At 36.1% G+C, this 19,147-nt stretch overlaps 1 long non-coding RNA gene across 1 annotated transcript; it reads right to left on the reverse strand.

Moving 5' to 3' along the window:
* Positions 1-1,158: 1,158 nt before the first annotated feature.
* On the reverse strand, positions 1,159-14,811 carry LOC122219115. Its single transcript, XR_006202267.1, has 5 exons — positions 14,749-14,811; positions 4,719-4,770; positions 2,663-2,794; positions 2,446-2,575; positions 1,159-1,255 (listed from the first exon to the last, which is right to left on the reverse strand). It is a non-coding gene; the product is annotated as an uncharacterized LOC122219115 (long non-coding RNA).
* Between the last annotated feature and the right edge of the window lie 4,336 nt (positions 14,812-19,147).

Here is a 19,147-nt window from a genome sequence, read left to right on the forward strand (position 1 = left end):
CCAAGAGTTGACAAACATGTATACCAAGCCATCTGGGTACAAGCATGTATGCATTTCTGTTGTGGCAATTGATGATGTTCTTGGTTGATAAAACAACACTAAGGTTGGTGGAGAAAATATAAAGAGTCCTTGAGGGAATTGCTGAGGTACTGTTCTAAGCTTAGATCTTTTTACTTCCAGACTTCATGTTAATTTTGAGAGAAAATTCAATGTGTTTAGTGACAAAGTTACTGTTATTTGTGTTCAAAACATTTCTCATTGATATAAGGTAAAAGGGTGAATTAATATTTATGAATGGTAGCTAAGTGCTGGCTATGGTGTTAGATGTCTTGTATTTTATTTAACTAATCTTCATAATAATTCTTTTAAAAAGGAACTTGTATTACTTTTGTCCAGAGCTCTCCTGTTACAGAGATCACAATTGCCAGAATAGGATTTCAAGACAAATCTGTCTAGCTTCAAGTACCCATGTTCAGTTCACTAAATTATACTGCATCTCTTAGAGGTTTAATCCTGTTTCAGAGGATACCTTCTTAATGCTTCATCATAATAAATTTGGTATTTTGTGAGCTTATCCACACAGAGCAATATTATACTCAGAAACCATCTGCTAAAGACTGAATTGTATCTCCCGAAATTTTATGTTGAAGCCCTAATCTCCAATATGATGGTAATTGGAGGTGGGCCTTTGGGAGACAATTAGGTTTTGATGAAGTCATGAGGGCAGAATCCTCATGATAAAATTGGTATCCTTGTAAGAAGAGATACCAGAGAGAGTTCTCTCTCTCTCTCTCTCTCTCTCTCTCTCCCTTCTATACTCCTCCTACTACTGCTGCTGCTGCTGCTTCTCCTTCTTCTACTCCTACTCCTTCTTGTCTCTCTCTCTCTCCCTCCCACCTCTCCACCCCTGCCTTGTGAGGACACAATGAGAAGGTGGCTGCCTGCAAGCCAGGAGGAAAGCTCTCACCAGAACTCAACCATGCTGACACACTGAGCTCAGACTTTCAGCCTCCAGAACTGTGAGAAAATAAGTTTCTGTTGTTTAAGCATCCAGTCTACGGTATTTTGTTATGGCAGACTGAGTAGACTAAGGCAGGTGATATCTACCAGGTCCTGCTTCTCCTAAACAAAGATCCCTAAAGCCCAACCTAAAATTTGGATATGGTAGATGTTGTCCATAGTCTTCAATCCTTGCAGACTTCTTGGCTCTATAGCCAGATGCATTTAAATCTTTTACCAGGTGCAGAAGAAATTGCTAAAGGCAAGAAAACATATTTAGATATCCATCCTCCCTGAAAATATCTAACTAGTAACTTGAGACTAGTATCTCAAGTTAGTCTCTTGGAGAGCTCTCTGCCCATTGTGGGCATTTCAGAAACAGCGTAACTCACTTCTGTAAAATCTTGATCCCTGTCACTTAGACCACTTTATTATTCATATTTCTTATAAGAAAAGACTCCTGGGGTTGTGAAATTGCAATCTGAATCTTGAACTTATAGCTTCTGTCACCCAGGAGATATATGTTCAGAAAACACTCTAGCAGCATGTATTCACATTTTTACTAGCTAGAGCACTGAACTCTAATCCCTCTCTTATCTTTTATACAACAAAGCTGAACTAAACCAGAAGTGAGCCTCAAGAACACTTTTACCTCCATTACATAATGGCCCAGACTGAAGGCAGAAAAAGCCTTTTTCTTTCCACTAAATATGCATATAGTTTTGCCCTTAGTTTCCATTCTAAAATCAGGAAGGGTGCCTGGTGGCTCAGTCAGTTAAGCATCCGACTTGAGCTCAGGTCATGATCTTGCAGTTCGTGAATTTGAGATCTGCATCAGGCTCTGTGCTGACAGCTTGGAGCTTGGAGGCTGGAGCCTGCTTTGGATTCTCTGTCTCCTTCTTTCTATTTCCCTCCTCCACCCGTGCTTTGTCTGTCTGTCTCTCTCAAAAACAAAACAAAAGAAAAAGAAAAAACAAAAAACAAACAAAAACCATAAAATCAGAAAGAAAAAGATGGGAAAGAAGACAAGGGGAACTTCATCTCACGTAGGTCAGAGTGCCCTACTTCTCTCCTGCTTTTAACCCCATCCTGGTCCCATAAAGCATCTTCAGTGGAAGGTACTCTTACCCATCTTCCTCCTTGCCCCCCTCAGCTCCATTTTAAAAAGAAGTGAATAGTGTGAGCTCTTCAGAGAAAATAGAAATAAGTCCCCCCAAAAGAGTGGTTCAATGTGTAATTCCACTTAGTAAAAGCTGTACTTTCCTATAATCTGGCTTCATTGTCTCCTTAGCACTACATTTGGCCGTCTCTTCAAGGAGAATGGAAGTATGGAAGTAAGGAGTAAAGAAAAATTTGAGCTCCCACTTCTGCAATGATTTTCAAAATCTTAAGCCACATAACCCTTTATTCTAATAAAAGCATACCAGGGATCCCATTTATACAAACCTGATAAGTCCAGAGATTTCCTGGTTGAATCAAGGAGTAGGAAACACCCTAGATATTGAAGCACTGTTACAAACAACTGGCTTAGGGTTTAGAAGATGTGGCCAGTATCTCCTGATCCAGGCCCATGCTCCTACAATGAAGATAGAAAACAGGCCATGAAGATGGAGAAAAGACTGGGCTTGTGCTTTGACAGAGTCATGACTATCTTTTGTCTTACTTTGGTAGAGTTGATATGGACCATGTGTAGGGAGAAGTTAAGTCCTGTTGAGCTGGTAGGTGAAACTTTTCCTCTGCATAGCATTTCTTCATTCAGGAGATTCTCTGGCATTCAGACAGCTCTCCTAGCTTGCTTTAGTCATCGGTGAAGTAAAAAAAAGAGAGGTGTGAGATACTCCAAGTAGGTTCCAGTTCCTCCCAGACTATACCCTCCTGTATACTATAAAGAAAATCAAATTCAATGCCCTATTTTAGGATCAAAATTTTTGAAATTCCTACTATGAGCTTCTTAATGTTGCGGAGCTTTCCTGGTACCTGGGTAGAGAGACCAGTGTCATCTTTGCTTAGTCCCCTTCCAGTTTGCTTTTATAGCATCTGAGGATCTGTTGATTTTCTTACTACCAGTTATGTTCCTGCACATGAGTAATTGGAGGCAGAGGTTGACCCCACTGTTGTATAAAAGTAACTGATGACAGTAAACTTTGCCCTTTGTGTTGCTCAGGTATAGAAAGTCTTCTATTTAACACTACATTATAAATTATCCACCTACAACCAGGTTCTGAAATTGTCTTTCCCAACTTCAGTTGAAGTTTGTGGAGTTTGATGTGTGGATTTAGTATGGGATTAATTCTAAAGTCACAAACTTAGACCTTCTTACACATGGCATTCTGTGTATAGCATTTTGTATTCAGATCGACTGAATTAGAATATAAATATGTCTCCAGAGGTAGTGGTTGCAGAAGCGATTCTCAAATACATGTATCAATGACCAACAAGTCACCTCCTTACAAAGCCCTGTTGATATGGACTGTTGTTGCTTTGCCCTTTTGATTATTATTTATTTAACATTGATTTTCATACCACTTTATATTTAATCATTCATGTAAAAAATATAGGTGAAAGGAACTATGTGAAATTAAGCCAAAAATAAATGAATAGGCACACATTTAGAGTTGTGAATTCAAGAATACATAGATTGGAGCTAGTATTTATTTGAACTTCTATCAAAATGGATGACCAAATGCTAAACCAACTCACTAACATGGAACTGAATCTCAATTATATTGCCTGACACAATATATTTTTATTGCATCAACTAAGATATACTAAGAGTATAAAGAACACTGCATTAGAAAGTGAACTCTTGAAAAAACAAACAAACAAACAAACAAACAAACAAACAAACCTTTTTCCAAGGCCATGACTCATAATTCTTAGGAATATAACCTAGCTCTGACCACACACAGCTGTTTTATAATGTTGTCCCTAAACACTGCAACTATTTACTCTAAGCCTGATCCGTATCTCTGTTTAGATAATTGGTACACCAGTTACTTCTTTGTTCATCGTTATCTTTTTTCTGGATACAGTGAAAAGAAGAAACTGCTTGGGCTCCAAATATGTAATCACAAACATGCTTGTCTGTGTATATGCCAAGTATAGGAACCAAAACAGAAAATTAGGACATTAGAGATTACCTGGGTGATGTTTCTTTCTGTTTGAGCTGCTTTAACTTTTTTGGGAATATCAAAGTCCTCAAAACAGAAAGTAAATCCACTAGTAAATTGGAATTTTCAATTTGTACATGGACAAGCTAGTTTTATGTACTAAAGAGATTATAAATTTAGTTAAAATGTTCTATGAAATGCAATAGTCAGTGACAGCATAAGATGAGTAATGGGCAAGGAAAGCATGACTGCCAAGAAGTAACCAAAATAGACAGACAGAAAAGGAAATGTATATTGCAAGGATTTAGGGACCCATGAAGAGAAATCTGCAGAAACTCCATGGGCCATCAAGGTCACAATGACCCAGGACAGAAAGGGAAAGTGGACATGAGATTTAGTCTAGATTTCAAGTCTTCTGTGGCATGAGGGAAAGGAGGAGTGAGAAGGAAGCAAAAAGGACTATGAGGTAATTATATATTTACCCTAGTGGAATAACTGCTAGAAAAGCAAAATGCCAAAAGGGACTACATGTGGGTAGTGAGGCAGCCTAGCATCAGGATTATAGATTAAGTAAGATCTCTGGATCCTATCTTTGTGTCCTTTACTTACCAGAATTTCTTCCACAAGGACTTTCACTGCTGGAACCACCAGTGTTTTTTACCTGTAAAATAGAGGTACAAACTGTACCTTATCTCATAGGGTTATTTGAAGATTAAACATTAGTATATGTAAAGTGCTTCATACAGTACCTGGTCTGTGTAAATGTTCTATATATGTGGATTGACATTCATTAATAATTATTCTAATTCAGTCTCACACCAAATTTTGATATCGATCCTATAACAAAGTATGGCAGTTGTGTGATATGGGACCTTTACCAATAGTCCCAAGTGCAGCATCAGTATTACTGCAGGTTCTGTTTATGTTATTTTGTTCATTCATGCAACAGATATTTACTGACTCCCTGCCCTTGAGGGACTTCTATTCTATTAGGGAATGTTGCAATAAATAAGAAATATATCAATAAACAAGATAACTTTGGGGGATAATGGGCATTGTGAAGAAAAATCAAGTGAAGGAAACAAGGGTGGCTGGGGTGGGGAGACTGTGCCAGATAGTGTGGTCAGGGAAGGCCTTTCTCAGCGGGTAGCACTTGAACACAAATCTGAATGAGAAGGTAGAGACATCACTGGAAGATATTTTGGGAAAACATTTCAGGTAGAGGAAACTGTAGAAATAAAAATTGTAGAGAGGTAAGAAAGAGTTTGGTAAATTTGAATTTCATAAGCTCAGAATCAATACTGGTGTATCTAGACCTCAGAGAACACAGAGGCCTCTGGGATCAGAAGGGGCTGGTAAAGTTGAGAGGGCAGATCACCAAGGCCCTGAAAGCTGTGAATAGAGGTTTGGATGGCTGATATTCAATTGCCTAGTTAACACTGCTTCTTGGTCACCTCAAAAGCAATTCAAACTAGGAATTATCTTTAAGTAAGCCTTCAACAATATTTTGGGGGTAAAAACAGTAATACCATTGTTGTTTTAAAGTATGACCTTCATTATTTTATTTTAGTACTTTTAGCAACCTACTACATTGGAAGGTAGTGAATTTAGGAGCATGACTGGTTTTCTAGAATCCCTGTTGATCTCTCCCCAGGGGCCCAATGCCTCAGCCTCTGAACCTCTGAAACCTGCTGCTGCCTCTGTTGGTTCATCATGCACACAGATCATCTGGGGTTTACATTCAAGTTGCCAACATAGACCTGAGTTAATCCCTCGTGCCAAAAGGATTTTTGTTATTAGCAAGATACCTGAATTCAGTTTCAGACATTCTCCTAACCTCCTCAAAGTGAGATTAACCTATATGTTCTGATCCCAAGAATCCAAATCCAAAAATTCATCCTAAAGGAACACTTACATGCTGTAGTGAAGATGTATAATGATGAAAAAAAGCTTTATTCTGCAGACCAGAAGAGCCCAAATGTGAACTTAAAATGTGAACTTAAAAGTCATTGCATTCACTTTGTATCCAAAGGCCTTGTAATCCACCCTTTAGGAGTCCTTTCTATTGAGATGTAGGAATCAATCTTGGGCCCTCATAAGATATAGTAATAAATACTCTTTCTCATAAAAATTTCTGAATCCAGCTTTAAGTTTTTCACATTGGTTCTCAAGGATTAGGTACTCCTTAACTCTGAGAAGCCTATCTCTAAGCCAAGGACATCATTCCTTCTCATTCAACACAAATGTACTTGATACATACTATGTGACAGATACTATTAGATGTTCAGGTTATAGCAGTTAACAATATTAGCCACAGACCTGGTTTTCTCTGCAGTGAATCACGCAGGGGATTTTCAAAGACCAGGCAAGTTCAGAGTGCTGTGAGAGCACAGAGTAGCATGTCCAACATAGACAGTGTGCATATTCTGGGATCTGTGTGAAGAGTAGGATTTAGCCATATGCAGGGTATTGTTTTGGGAGGGAACTAAAATTGAGGAGACATTGTATAATTTTGTGCTGATGACTATGTAAATATCTTTATAAATTATTTGAGGAATTATGTTTTTTCTTATTTTTTTTTTTAGATGAAGGTTATTTAGATAAAGAGTAAAACAATCTACAAAATGAGAGAATCTCTTCTTCATTTTCTTCTGTAAAGTTACCCTCAGGATCTCAAAGGGCTTGTGGTAGATTTTATTATTGGACCCAATTGTTTACCAGTATCATATCTATGTATTTTTTCCATGTGACATTGTTGTCCTTCACACTAAATGTAGAGAGAACTTACCATCTTGAATTTGTGCTCAACTGGGTCAATGGATGTTGGCAAAAATGCAAACAAAATCTTGAAATGATTGAGCTTGCCTTCTTGCACACTTTTTCTATCACCGTTAGAACTCCCACTGGGTAAATGCTGCCTATTCAGCCTGAGCCCCACATATAGAGCTGAACTGATCCATCCCACAATGAGAAAATAAGTCCAGACAAAATAAAAACTGGAAGCAAAGATGGCCAATTTAGCCAGAGTATATCAGCAACCCCCTAACTGAACCACAAATACCTGAGTAAGAATAAATGATTGCTGTATAAACTAATGAATTTTGAGTGGTTTGTTACACAGCATCATATGGCAATAGCTAACTGATGCAGACAGACCACAACTGCTAAAAAGTTAGCATCAGTGATAGTGTTACACTTCAGTGTTAGGATTCCTGACTTATTCTTTTTTCCATAAGGAACAGCATTTGCTACTTTATGTCCTGGTTTCCTAGTACTTGTGACTAAAGCCACTGTATCCCTGGTGACAATAACTTCTTTTCATTTACCTTTTATGATTACCCTTTGCCTGTATAACACCATGAGTAAATAGGTCATTGATTGAATCTTGTGTACTAATATGACCTCTCTTCCCTATGGATTTGGACCCACCTTCAAGTTCCATTTCTTCCACTGTTTCTAGAAGACATTATTTGAGACCTTGCTCTCAAGGTATGCCCTGGAGGCTGTGCTAGAAACTGGAAATGGATAAGTGACTAAAGTAATCTAGTACATTTATAAACTAGATGTTATGTGCTGAATTGTGTCTCCCCTAAAATCATATGTTGAACTCCTAAGCTTAGAATGTGACTGTATTTGGGGAGAGGGTCTTTAAAGAGTTAATTAAATTTAAATGAGGTAATTAGGGTAGGCCCTAATCTAATATGATTAGTGTACTTGTAAAAAGAAATTAGGACCTAAATATGTACAGGGGGAAAACCATGTGAAAACACAGGGGAAAGCTGACCATCTAAAAGTCAGGGAGAGGGACCTCATTAAAATCAACCCTGCTGACATCTTCATCTCTGACTTCAAGCCTCCAGAACTGTAAGAAATTTTTTTTTGTTTTTTTTATTGTTTAAGCCACCCAGTCTGTGATACCTTTTTTGGCAGCCATCCCAAACCAATACACTAATCAAGGAGGTAAACTAGGAGAGTTAATTACAAAAAAAGTCATACTCAAAAAATTATGAAAACACAGAGGAGGTATTTTGGGGAGTTGGTGAAAAGGAGTAAGAAGAGATATCTTTATGGAAATGATAACATTTTGAATTTTGATTGATGAATAAGATGGCATTAAGTAGAAAAGTGGAAGAACATTTAAGATAGAGTGAAAAACATATGCATACATAGGAAGACATGATACATCATGGTATGTTTAGGTAAATGCAAATTATTTGAGAGTTGGAAATATGAGGAGATTAGCAGAAATGACTACTGCAGACATCTAATACAGATAGTTCATACTTAAAGAGAGCATGCTATCTTCCCCTAGAACATATAAATTACCTACCATATAAAATAATTTTTGTAACAAAAAAAAAAAGATTTCTTCACATTCTATTCCAATTGGACCCCTGGTGTCAAATTGGGTTAGATTTTAAATGTCTTGACAGCTTGATTCCAATATCTAGCTACAAAGCTTTTGGAGGGAGATTGATATTCCTGAATTTGTATCAATGTATTCCTACCACTGCATAATCATTGCACCAAATGTTCTTCCGTTTTATAGGCTATCTAACTAGCTCCCAAAGATAAAGCTCTGAAGTGGTTACACAGAGGCTGTAAAATCAGAAAACCTGGGTACTATTTATGATCAAACTGAACTAGAGTTGTTGGTCTTTCCTTTTTCTTTTTCTTTTCTTCTCCCCCCCCCCCTTCTTTTGAAAGGGCTGAGAATCTGTTGATTGTTTGGGCTTAAACAGATGAGGCTAAGAAGAGTGGCTAAAGCATTGAGCTCATAGAGGAAGGAAGATGAGTGAATTTTTCTTATTGGGCTTTTCTCCAGAAAGAGTCATCTGGCGAGTTGGCAAATACAGAATCAAACAGCCATGTGCCAGATGTGCACGGCTGCTGTTGGGCCATCTGCAGCTTGCTTTTGTGCCATATGCCACTTTTACATTTGGTTGACTGGGGTATCAGAGGCAAAACTCACAGTGCAATTGTTTTTGCATGATTCTTGTAAATTTAATCAGAAAAAAGGAATTGATACCCAGTTAGGCTACGGAGTAAGTCCAGCATAGTGAATGCAAAGATTAATACTGCCAGGATTGCTTAGGGTCTTACTCAAAAGCTAGGAACAACATTAGACTATACTTTAGGAAAATAAATGACAAGGTGGTACTGTGCTCCTGAATCTTTTGTGGCCTTGTCAACTTCAGTCATCTGTGAGGCAAGCTTTTACTTTTTTCTTATTTCTCTTTACTTGTCCTCTAGTTTATGAGCACCAACACTACTACTACTAGGTAAAAACCTAGCCAATGAGTTACTCTTTATTGAAAATGGACTATAGTTGTAGTTTTATATTTCTGAGTTGTTGGGCTACTTGGCACAATACAACATTAGCAAAAAAAAAAAATATTGCTGTGCAATTTGAATTCCATAGGCTATATAATAATGCCACTGATGGGTATAAGAGGAAAATAGATTATGTTATGCTTACATTTCATACCCAGAAAATAATTTCTTGTTTTTCAACCTGATTTTTCCAAGGCTGCCTGCCATTACTGACCATATATAAACATGTTTGCTTTTTGCCAATTTGGAGTCTAGTCGAGGCTGAATTTTGGTCAACACTTTTCTGAATCAATGCCTAGAGTTTTAATTAAGCTAACAAATGACTATACTTCTTAATTGAAGTGGTCATGACACTCTGCTATTTCCTGCAGCTGGTAGTCTTATTTTGGATATAGCGTGTATCTACACTGTAACAGTGTGTAAACCAACAGCATGCCTAAAATCAAAAAGGGTGGCCTGTACTTTTTAAAGATTCTGTGAATAATATAATATAATTATATTAAAATTTACATGGAATAAGTAAAATAAGTAAACCTAGGAGGCCTTAAAGGTATATAAGTAGTTGGCATAAGGGAAAGAACTTTAGAGGAAGTAGCATGGAAAACGTATTCAGATCTATATTATTTAATTAGAGTTATTTTAATGTTTTAGTTCTATTTTAGGAATTTTTTCCTCTGAGTGTTTTAATAAATACTCTTGGTGACTTAAACTTTGTGAAATGGTTGCAATTTGAATGTTCAGCATATTCATATCTGTCTAAATTGCCAATGATGTTAAATTATATTTTGAACTTTAAAAAATGACCACAAAAAGGACATCTTAGATATTTTTTTCATTTAAAATTTGAGTTGAGAGCTATTCTATGACATCCAGATGGACTGGCTCTGTAAGCAAAATTGGGGGTTTATAGATCATGATCCTAACCTAGGATGGTGAAGGGATTCTCAATGAGTGGCTAAGTTCATATTCTTCACCTGAAAAATTAGTACACTGGAGTAATTCTCACCTAAGGTCCAATTTAGCTCTTAGAGGTTATGATTATCATTCGTAGTATTTGGTTTTCCATCCCCTGGCTATCTTCACTAACACAGAAAATTAAGACCAGATTATATGTAAAGGTCAGCATCATCCATGGAGAATTGATGGGAAATATGAGAGAACATTATTGTGGTTTGAATATATTCCAGAAAGTGTGCTAGATGCTCTTCACATATTATTTCTATAATCCCCTCAGCATACATATTAGAGTTAGTTTTTAGATTCAACCACATGAAATTGCCCTCTTTCTAGGTCAAAAACTGTCAAATATAAGCCATTTTATAAGGGTTATCCTAAATGTTAATCTCTCTATTTTTTAGATCAAAACACGAGGCCTAGAGAAGGTAAATAACTTGGCCAGTTTCTCAGTTATTAAGTGGCAAAAAAAAACCTGGTGCTCAGCCTAGTTTACACTTCTAAAAACTATATAAAAGACTGCTTCTATAAACTAGATAAACTTTGTTTATTATTAGATATTTCTACTTGCATGTAAATAATACCCTAAAACCTTTTCATCTTGTTTAATTGAAACTTTATACCCCTCGAACAGCAACTTCCTAGTTTCTTAAAAATGTTTTTTTTGTTGTTTGTGCAGACTTAGTTTGACTTATCTATGATTAGCAGATGTTGAGTACAGTTTCACAGGGTAAGCAAAGCAGGCAGGCTCTAACCAGCTAAAAATATGTTTGTTTGGGTTATATTTAAAGCCATTGCATGTGTAAGAATTTAAGTTTGGCGGGCTTTGGCATAAAAATCCTAGCCTGCTGTGAAGAAGTAAACAACATAATAGCCAGTATATATAGGGGCCATCATTGGTCCATTTATATAACAGTGTGCTATCCGGGTGTACCTGTAAGGAAAGGAAACATGGAAGCACACCCGCTGATGCAATAACAATTACCCTTCAATGATCACTGTGCTGCCACGGGAAAAGGAAAGGGACACCCCTCCAAAGTCATCAGCAGTCCCTTTAGTAGCTGCATGTCTCTTCTCCTATGATCCTGTGAGGTGAGGTCTATGCCCTTATTTATTTAGTACCAGGTATGTGCCATGCTCATTGCTGGGTGAATTACATAACTAAGACTGTTCTTGGCACATAACAGGTACTCAACAAATCTTTTTTGAGTAAATAAATCATTTCTAATATTCACAACAATATTAGAAGGTACATATGGTTATACTTTGGTCACAGAATAGGGGCCCACTTTGCCATATCAGTTATTTTTGGTGGGCATTTGAGATACGATAGCTGTATTTTAACAGTTCTTTGTCAGAAGTTAAGGTATAGCGTATAGAATAGAAAAAGTAGAACCTTTCTAGCGAGAAAAAATAGGTGGTGGGGCACATTTGTCCATTAAAAATATAATTTGAGGGATGCCTGGGTGACTCAGTTGGTTAAGCATCTGACTTCAGCTAAGGTCATGATCTCTCATGAGTTTGGGCCCCACATTGGCTCTGTGCTGACAGATAGGAGCCTGGAGCCTGCTTCCGATTCTGTGTCTCCCTCTCTGCCCATCCCCCACTTGTGCTCTGTCTCTCTCTGTCTCTCTGTCTCTCTCAAAAATAAATAAGCGTTATATATATAATATACAATACATATATTATATATTATATATATATATATATATATATATATATATATAATTTGAAAAGATTTTAGGGTATTATTTACATGAAAATAGAAATAGCTAATAAAAAACCACTTTATCTAGTTTATAGAAGCCATTTATAATATTCAAAAGTATTCAAAATATTCAAAAATATACTTGGTTTAAATCCTAGGATGGCTTCTTTGGTGCCTCCCTACTGCAGACAGGTGAGCTCTGACACAGAAGCATGTGATGGGAAGGTGATATATGTTTAAGTTGATGGCAATAAGAAGAAAGAAGAAGACTGAGATATCCATACACAATCAGCTCATAAAAGCTGACTATTAATATGCTCCAAACATAGCTTTGTATCTCTGTTCTCACTTCCACCCATTATTCAAGAAGACAACACTGTGTTGGGGGAAAGTCATGAATTTTGGAGTGAGACTTGAATTTGAATTCTGGTTTGTTACACAGTAGGCAAGTACCCTATTGTATCTTCAGTATTAGAATCTGGAAAATGGAACCAATGAGATACATCACATAGTGTAGTTTTGAGAATAAAATAAAATGCAATACCTCTAGAACATCTAGCAGAGGATTTGGTCCATATTTAAATGTTCATCAAATATTTTATGGACCTAATTTTTGAGCCTACATTTTCTATATCAAGGCTTTCCTTGTTGCTCATTTTACTATGATTTTGCCAGTATATAAATGTTCAGAGTGGAAGTCATTGAATACAGTGATTTGTTTCTTCCTAGCCTTCTTCCCTTTTCCCAGGCATGGTCCTAGAAATGGGTTTAGTTTGACAATTTCCTCAGAGGCCATAATGTCCAGCTAAAGATGAATTGGGATGCTGAGTATTCTTTTTATTGCAAAATACAATAGAAGCTGGAATGCAAGAATGAATGAATGAATGAATACAACACAACTGGTGTGGAATTAGAGAGGTCCATGTGACATAATAGGTTGTGCTGGGGATGAGTGAGGAGTTGGGCCAAAATGAGGTGCTTCTTCCCAGTGAAAGTATACTCCCTATGAGAAGGTGTGATGAAGTAGAACCTATGGCTCTGTGAGAATATTTGCCATATATCCTTATCCTCTGTTAGAAAGTATTTGTAATATGAGTCATATTAATATTTATTTATTCATTTAGAAAAATGTTTTGCTCTCTGTTTTTATATTTCTGGATGCTACATTTATTTTTTCTCTTTGAAAATTCTAATGACCATCTGCAGTACTGGGAACTAGAGAAGTTATTATGACAGCTATGTTTCAGATTTGGTTCAGATTACTGGTAAATTGCATGCATTAGCTTTTAAAAATGTGGGGCAGATTCTAAACACCTATATACTAGCTTTTAAAACAAAATGTGTCCCTCTTAAATGCTGGAAAGTTCTCAAAAAAGAAAAGAACATAAAATCTGTTCAGCATGTTTCTTTGAGAATATTTTTCAGCACGTAAAATCTTAACTTCACTTAATTAACTTTGGTTGAAACAGAATTGTGTTTTTTTTCTCCAGTAGTTGTCTTTCTTCATCCTTTACCATTCTATAGCCATTAATACTAATGGCCAACACATTCTTCTGGAGATGTTTTTCTTCCTTAACCTGGGTTTCCTATCCTACAATGTCTGTTTTTATATTCTTTCCTTTTTTTTCCTGTTTTCTTTGTTCCTTTTTTATTCTGCAAAAATGTACCTTTCTGTCCTTAATTCTATTCTCTTCTTCTATATTCTCTGTTCTTTCGTGACCTCACATATTCCCATGACTTCAATGTACGTGATTTTCAAATATCACTCTCAAGTAACAACTGTGTCTTCAAGTTCTTTAACATTTCCAACTCTTTGATCAACAACATCCCAGAAATTCTCAGTCGCTTAAGCATCCGACTCTTAGATTCAACTCAGATCATGGTCTCGCAGTTTCGTGAGTTGGAGCCCCGCATCAGGCTCTGCGCTGGCAGTGCGGAGGCTGCTTGGGATTCTCTCTCTCTCCCTCTCTCTCTCTCTGCCCTTCCCTTACTCATGCTGTCTCTGTCTCTCTCAAGATAAATAAGTAAACTTAATAAAAAAAAGTAAAACTAAAAGTCTCAGATCTACATTTGATTCCTTCTATTCCCACTCTATTTTTGGTAATTCAGTTATCAGATTCTTTGAAATTTTTAATCTCTTCTTCCTTTTCATTATAACCATTATACCATATTTCATCAATTCTAACATACATATTTGTTAAAATGTTAACATCTCTGAAACTGGAATATGTTCTACAATCAGTGATGTATTAGGATTGTGTCATAGTTTAATTAGAGTGCTTTCTGTTATTTCATTTTAGTAAATAAACTAATGATGCATCTTACAACTCATGGTATCTTAGATTTGATGTTCCACTTTATGTAAACTCCCAATTGCCACAGTCTTTGATTTTGGTAATTGACTTCTCAAACTCCAGTTATTCCTCTTATCATTACCAGGATATATTTCTTAAAGTATAATTCTGATCAATCAATGTCTTGGTCAAGAACTTTTGTTTATCCCCACTGGTAATTATATAAATCCAAATTCTGTGTCTTGGCATTCAAGGCCCTCTATAGCTTTAACTCTCACAGCTCTCCTAAAAATTTCTCACTCCATTTACAAACTGGTATAACTGCCAAACACACCCTGTAATTTCTTACCTCTATTCCTTTGTTGAAAGCAGTGTTCTGCCTCAAATCCTACATCCTTCATTCCATCTGTTGATAATCTACCTGTGAATAAAGGAATTTTAAATGTCACTGACTCAATGAAGCCTTACTTCATTGCATTGATGTGCTTAGCCTCTATGGCTGCTCTCTCACTACATGAAAAGTAATATTATTCCCAACTAATAGAAGAGAAAGTCAAGAAGTTAATCAGAGAGTTGTCACTCAAGGGCCAGGGTATGTGACAAAGTTAAAATTTGAACCTAGATCTGGTTTACTTAAAATGATATACTCTTTAATCATACATGAAATATAAGGAAAGAGCTGTAGAAAACAAATTAGAAGAGACGTTCAAACCTCAGCTTTTTTTTTTTTTTTTTTTTTGCTGTAGAAGTAGAAGCCTAGCAGTAACTTCATTTAAACTTCATATCTACTTGTGATGAAATAACCTAAGATATTCTATTTTCAACTGGGTGATTTATCATGTATTATGAGGGGAAATTAGAACCCCCAAATTTAATGTATTTTATATATCTGGACATAGCACCATAGTAATCAATATAGTATAGAATATAGTATATATAGTACATTCAACAATGTACCTATCAGGTACCTATCATTGTATGTTGACACACAATATTAACCATCACAATCTCTATATGGAAATGTGCCATCATTTAAAAATCCTGAGAGAGGATGCCTCAGAACAATTTTCTCTGTCCTATGCTGAAAGTCCCTCTAATGCTCAACTTCACAATGATGTGTGGAGAGAGGAAGTCAATGAGCATCATTAAGGACCAGCTGAGCACTCTTCTCAAACATCCAAATCCAAAGTCCAGCTCTATCTCCTTAAAGAATCTTCTTGATAAAATCTCCCATTGTAAACCAAGTGACTTACATAAAATCCATCACTCACATATAGAATCACCACCATCTCCAATATAAAGGCTCAGCTTTCACTTAAAAAAAAATTGAAGTATAATTTATGTGAAAAACATCCATTATAAGTATTCCATGAATTTCAACAAATATGAACATTACCACAATATAGAAGATTTTCATCACCTTAAAAGGTTTTGTTATGCCCCCCTCCTGGAAATCCCCACTCCCATCCTGACCCCAGACAACAGCAAACCTAATTTCTGTCACTATAGATGAATTTTTCCTATAGTCAGACTTTCATATAAATGGAATCATATAATATTATCTTATACCTGGATTTTTTGCTCAACATACTTTTTTTTTTTTAGGATTCAGTTATGTTTTGCATGGTAATCAGTAGCTAGTTTCTTTTTCTTGCTGAGAACATCTATTGTAGTTATATACCACATTATGCTTACTCATTCACCTATTGATGGACATTTAGGTTATTCCAATATTTTGGTTATTATTAATAAAGCTGTACAAATATTCTTGAACAAGCATTTGTCTGGGCATATATTTTCATTTCTCTTGGGCAAATATCTAGGGATGGAAATTTTCTATTTTATGGTATGTTTAACTTTATGAGAAACTGCCCAGATCTTTTCTAAAGTGGCTGTATCATTTTACATTTTTAGTAACAATATATGAATTTCAGTTAATCCACATCTTCCCCCAAAATTGGTAGTGTCAGTCTTTTTAATTTTAGCCATCCTGGTGGGTATGTATTGGATTTCAATGTAGCTTTAATTTGCATTTCCCTGATGATTAATGAGGTTACTGTGCTTACTGGGCATTCACTTATCTTCAATTAGGTTGTTTTCTTATTAAGTTGCATAAAAAAAGAAAAAAGAAAAAAGAAAAGAAAAAGAAAAACACTTAGTTCCTTTATTCACAACGCTTCTATACCAGATATGTGGATATTTTTCCACATTGACAAATCCTCTGACACCAAATGGGTGTACTAACAATTCAGTCCAATTCTGACACTAACCAGTTTGTGCAGACTCTATGGATTAAGGGCTCAATCCCATAAGACTGCCTCCCACTTCAGATGCCAATTGCAAGAAGTGGGTTCCCAGGTTACCCACAGCTATTGTCTAACTTGGCTGCAAATTTAAAGTTCCCATGACTCCCTCCTTAGGTTTGATAATTGGCTAGAGTGTTTCACCCACTCTATGGACCCAGGGAAATAGTTTACTTACTGTTGCTGATTTATTACAAAGGATGCTTTAAAAGATACACCTGAACAGCCATATAAAGAGATGCTTAGGGCAAGGTCTACACATGCCCTGAATGCAGGAGCTTCTGCTTCTGTGGAGTTGGGGTATTTGGCACATAGATATGTTCACCAACTCAGAAGCTCTTTGAACTCTGCACTTTTGGAATATTTACAAAGCCTTCATCACAAAGACATGATCAATTATTAACTCAGCTGTCATCCCCTTTCCTCCCTCCAGGGAATGGAATGTAGAGCTGAAAGTTCCAAGCTTCTTGTCATGACGTGACCTTTAGTGATCAGCCCTGATCCACTAGTCCCTTAAGAGTCACCTTATTAGAACAAAAGATGCACCTATAACCCAGGAAATTCCAAGGAATTTCGGAGCTCTGTGTCAGGAACTGTGGTCAAAAACCAAATATTAGCAGGAACTTGGAGCAGAGACCAATATATATATTTCTTATTAGTTGACAAGTTGTTATTGATATATATTATGGGTATATACCTTTATATATATTTGTGTGTATATGAGTCCATGGATGTGTGGGAGTTTAAACTGGCCAATCTTCACTATAATATACACTTGAAATTATACTGTATGTTAACTAACTGGAATTTAAATAATGACCTAAAAAGCATTAAGTTGGCCAGTCTGTGGCTAACATTTTTATTTTCTTAACAATGTTTTTTGAAAAGCCCAAGATTTAATTTTGATGAAGTCAAATTACTGATTTTTGTTTTGTGAGCTAAGAAATATTTGCCTAACCCAAGGCCACAGATATTTTCTCCTCTCTTTCTTCTAGAATTTTTAAAAGCTTAGTTTGTATGTTTACAGCTATTTTAGTTAATTTTCATGTGTATTGTTACGTAAAGGTTGAGGTTCCTATCTTTCTATTTGGTTATATGATTTTCCATTACTGTGTGTTAAAAAGTATCCAGTCCCCATTAAATTACCTTGGCCCCCTTTATTCAAAATCATTGGTGTTATATTAATGAATGTATTTCTGTATTCTGTTACATTATTCTATATATTTATTCTTATGCCACTACCACATTGTCTTAATTATTCTACTTTTATAGGTAAGTCTTCAACTTTGAACTTAAGTTATATAACCCATTAATATTTCTTTGTGCATAGACCTGCCACCTCCAGCCCATCCCCTTCTTCATTACCAAAGTTAACTTTGGACAGGACACTCCACTGTTTGGCTTTTAAAGGTCCTTTCTTTTCAATGCAAATTTTAGAATCAGGTTGCCAAGTTCTACTTCTGAGATTTTAATTTGATTTTATGTTGAATATATAGACCAATTTGGGTAGAAACTACATCTTAACAATATTATGTCTTGATCCATGAATATGACACAACTTTCTATCAATTTAGATCATTAATTTCTCTCAGCAATATGTTGCAGTTTATATGTACAGATCTGGCACGTATGTTATTAAATTTATCCCTGATTATTTCATGTTAGAGTACAATTAAAGTGGTAGTAATCACAATTTCAAGTTCTAATTTTTCATAGTCAGAGTACAAATGCAATTGATTTTTTTTTATAGTCAGCTTGTATCCTTTGGACTTGCTAATTTGCTTACAAATGGTAATAGTTTTTTTTTAAATATATGAAATTTATTGTCAAATTGGTTTCCATACAACACCCACTGCTCATCCCAAAAGATTCCCTCTTCAATACCCATCACCCACCTCCCCTCTCTCCCACCCCCCATCAACCTTCAGTTTGTTCTCAGTTTTTAAGAGTCTCTTTTGCTTTGGCTTTCTCCCACTCTAACCTCTTTTTTTTTTCTTTTTTCTTTTTCTTTTTTCCTTCCCCTCCCCCATGGGTTTCTGTTAAGTTTCTCAGGATCCACGTAAGAGTGAAAACATATGGTATCTGTCTTTCTCTGTATGGCTTATTTCACTTAGCATAACACTCTCTAGTTCCAAACACGGGAAGAGCCAGGAGGGTAATAGTTTTTTTTTTTATCCTTAGGATTTTCAGTGTACATGATCATGATTATGTTGTCTTAGAGTAAGGACAGTTTTTCACATCTTCCTGTGTGGAGAATAAGGTTGGGAATTCCCTGAGCCTGCACTGATGGGTTAACAAGGCATAAAGAATTAGAAAACTATAGGATGTACCCAAACATATACAAATGTATACGTGCATTTGTGCACGTCCATCACCATGTTTGTAAGCCTTCTGATCCTAATAAAAACGGAGCAAGGACCCTTAATAGGGGTTCTTGTCTTCCCC

The sequence above is a fragment of the Panthera leo genome, chromosome B2, assembly GCF_018350215.1.
Source record: "Panthera leo isolate Ple1 chromosome B2, P.leo_Ple1_pat1.1, whole genome shotgun sequence".
NCBI lineage: Eukaryota > Metazoa > Chordata > Mammalia > Carnivora > Felidae > Panthera > Panthera leo.